Below are 3,952 nucleotides of genomic sequence, written 5' to 3' on the forward strand. Positions count from 1 at the left end.
TAGTCTGGTTAAGGAGCCTTCCATTTGGACACACAGGAGAGCTCAACACACTGCTGATGCAGTATGCAGGATCTAAGTGAGACGTCCCTGGATGCTGTCTGTTTAGGTGTATGGGTGTGTGGTGGCCACCCGTGGTTGCCTTTACTGTGTCTCTATGTTTCTTTCTGTGTATTTCTGTCAGTTTTGTATTCCTGTATTGACCACTGGCTTTATCTGGTGTGAGAACCCCTGGCTTAACACCTGTGCTACTGGGGACCCAAATCCTTTTGGCTCTGCCAGGTTACCCAGAGAAACTCCCAAAACCCCCACCTATCCCACTCTGGGAGCAGGAACACTTGCTTGTTTTGTTGCTTGACTCCTGCTCATGGTCAGGGTTGGTCCCTGTGTGGAGGTCAAGAGAGGCCGGTCCTCTCATCCAGGGTCAGGGTTGGTCCCTGTGTGAAGGTCAAGAGAGGCCGGTCCTCTCATCCAGGGTCAGGGTTGGTCCCTGTGTGAAGGTCAAGAGAGGCCGTTCCTCTCATCCAGGGTCCCACGACAGCTAAGCAGAAAGCACACAGGAAGGGGGAAATAGTCCCGCCCAGATGAGCATTTCTTCTGCTGTGCTCTGTGCCTGCTCTAAGCAGCCACAGAGAAGGGAGAAAATTTCCCTGGGCTGAGTCTGAAGGAAAAGAGAAGTTCCACTCCTTTCTCTTTTATAAATTTCTGTCTCCTTTTAAACCAATGGTCTATAAAACCACCATTCTCGTTAAAAAACAAACAAACCAAAAGATGACCCTAGGTTGGAAGGGAAATTGCTGCAGGCAACATGGCCTGAACAAGGCAGATTTTTCCTTCTGTCCAACAATGACCAAGGAGATTTTCGCTAGGACCCTTTAGAAGGATTAAGGAAAGCTACTAAAAACATGTGCCACTGCACTGTTTTAGGAAATGAGTATTTCTTTGGAGGGTAAATATGTGAATTCTAAAGTTTTAGACTAGCTCACATTTCCTGTTTTGTTTGGTTTCTGAGACAAGGTTTTGCTTTGTAGCCCAAGCTGGCATTGAACTGGAGGCAACCCTTGTCTCAGCTTCCCAAGCCCTAGAATTACAGGAGTGTACCGTCTCACGTGGATCATCTTTTACTTCTGTTAACTCTTCCCTACATTTTCAGTGTGTTTGTGTGTATGCACATGTCACATGTGCAGCCAGACGACAATTTGTAGCAATCACTTCCCTAGTCCACCTCGAGGGCCCCAGAGGTTGCACTCAGGTCAGTGGCTCAGTGGCCCTTGCCTTAAACTCTGAGCTTTTTCACCAGCCTTCATCTTATTTGGATGTTAGTAATCTGGTCTTCTTTTTTATTGGTGAATCTACTAAAGATTACAAATTGTGTTGATCTTGTATCTGGACTTCATGATTTCTACTAGTTCCCAGTATTTCCTTTTGTTTACGCTATTTTTACTCACTCAAAAAAAATATATATATGACATAAACTACACTGTGATTCTCAGTTTTCTGAGAAACTACCATACTGATCTCCAAAGTAGCTAAACAAGTTTGCACTCCCACCAGCAATGGTGGAGTGTTCCCCTTACTCTGCATTCTCTCCAGCATAAGCTGTCATTGGTGTTTTCATTTGATCTTAGCCATTCTGACTGGTGTACGATGGTACCTCACAGTCGTTTTGATTTGCATTTCCCTGATGGCTAAGGATGCTAAGCAGTTTTTTAAGCATCTTTTGTCCATTTGAGATTCTTCTGCTGAGAATTGTTTAGATCTGTACCCCATTTTTAATTGGATTATTTGGTATTTTAATGTCTAGTTTCTTGAACTCTTTATATATTTTGAATATCAGTCCTCTGTCTGATATGGGGTTGGTGAAGATCTTTTCCTATTCAGTAGGCTGACATTTTGTTTTATTGACTGTGTCCTTTGCCTTACAGAAGCTTCTGTGTTGTAATAGGAGCGGCGGGGCTGCGTCCCCAGCACCCCAGCCGCCTCCAAGGCTAGCTTTACCCGAAATAAGTACACGGACACTGTATTCTTTTAAACACTGCTTGACCCATTCTCTTCTAGGCTAATTCTCACATATTAATTTAGCCCATTTCTAATCATCTGTGTGTAGCACCCCAAGGTGTGCTTACCGGGAAGATTCTAACCTACATCCATCCTGGGTCGGAGCTTCATCGCGTGTGCCTCAGAGAGCAGAGCTCTCGCCTCTGCCCGCAAGAGTGGAGCATAGTGTCTCTCTGAGGGGTCTGCCCCCGAGAGGAGAGCTGTCGAGTCTGACCTCACTTCCTCTTCCGCCCAGCATTCTGCTCCGTTCACTCCTCCCACCTACGTTCTAACCTATCAGGGCAAGCAGCTTCTTTATTTAATTAACCAATGGCCTTCCTCCATCACTTCTGCTTCAGGAGGTGCCATTCACTTATTATTGTTCTCAGTGTCTGTACTACTGGGGTTATATTTAGAAAGTGGTCTCCTGTGCCCATGTGTTCAAGGCTGTGAATGTTACTATATTCTAAAAAAAAAAAAAATGTAATTCAAGGAAAAGAAAAATGATCCTAAATGGACCTCAAAGAAAGAAAAAACGAAGAGCCAAGAAAGTGGTAAATTTTTTATTGAATCTTAACAAATGGTAACTGATTAAAAACAAATAGTAATGTTTTGTGAAACAGAAAAAAATGAAATATATAACAACTTATTTGAGGGAAGAATTAGATGAATTAAGATTATTTTGGTCCTTTTATTTCCTGAAGGGAGAGTATGGAACGTACTAACTTTAGACTTTTGTACTTTATGATGATCACAAACTCCTGACACCATCTCAGAGTCCCTTGAATCCCTTCTCTCAGAGTCCCTTGAATCCCTTCTTTTCAGAGTTGTCTGAAACTCCAGGTTTCAGAAAGCTAAAAAGAACTAGAAGCCCATGCCATGAGAGGGAGCCCATGCCTAGCACTGGCTGGAGAGCCAGAATCTGGAGGCGGACAGCCCAGAGACCTAGACAGAACCAAACACAACCGGCCAAAAACAAAAACAAACAAAAACTTAAACAAGTCAATGAAATGATTCCTAATGATATTCTTGCTATACTCTTAGATCAACGCCTAGCCCAGGTGTCATCAGAGAGGCTGCATCCAGCAACTGATGGGAGGAGATGCAGAGCCACAGACAAACTTTAAGTGGAGTTCAGGTAACTCCATGGAAGAGGAGAAGAAAGTATGAGCCGGAAGGATCTAGGGCATATGAGAAATGGTCCACAGAATCAACTAAGCAGGACCCAAAGGGGTTCACAGAGACTAAAGCAACAGTTACAGAGCCTGATGGGTCTGCCTAGGTCCTCTGCATAAACGTTTTGGCTGTGTAGCTCAGCGCTCTTGTGGGACTCCTCCAAGTGGGAGTGGGGCTGTCTCTGACTCTTTCACCAGCTCTGGGGACCTCCTATAGTGGTTGCCTCATTCAACCTTGACATGAGGGTTTGTGCCTAGTCTCATTGTAACTTGTTATGCTGTGTTCAGCTGATATCCCTGGGAGGCCTGTTCTTTTCTGAAGGGAAACCAAGAAGGGGTGGATCTGGCGGAAAGGAGAGGAACTGAGAAGAGTAGAGGGAGGGAAAACTGCTGTCAGGATGTAATGTATGAGAGAAGAGCTAAAATTTAAAAAAGACTTAAATGAAAAAGAACAAAAACTAGCTGCCACAGTCTCTAAAACACTCTGGTAACTTCTTTCTTTCCTTCTTTCTTTCTTTCTTTCCTTCTTTCTTTCTGTTTTTGTTGTTGTTGTTGAGTTTTTTGTTGTTGTTTCATTTTGTTTTTCAAGACAGGTTTATCTATGTAATAGCCCTGGCTGTCCTGGAGCTCACTTTGTAGACCAGGCTGGCCTTGAACTCAGAGAGATCCATCTGCCTCTACCTCCCAAGTGCTGGGTTTACCATGGCCAGCTCTGGTGACTTCAAGAGGAGACATTCAAGGCC

Source organism: Microtus ochrogaster, unplaced genomic scaffold, assembly GCF_000317375.1.
Source record: "Microtus ochrogaster isolate Prairie Vole_2 unplaced genomic scaffold, MicOch1.0 UNK11, whole genome shotgun sequence".
NCBI lineage: Eukaryota > Metazoa > Chordata > Mammalia > Rodentia > Cricetidae > Microtus > Microtus ochrogaster.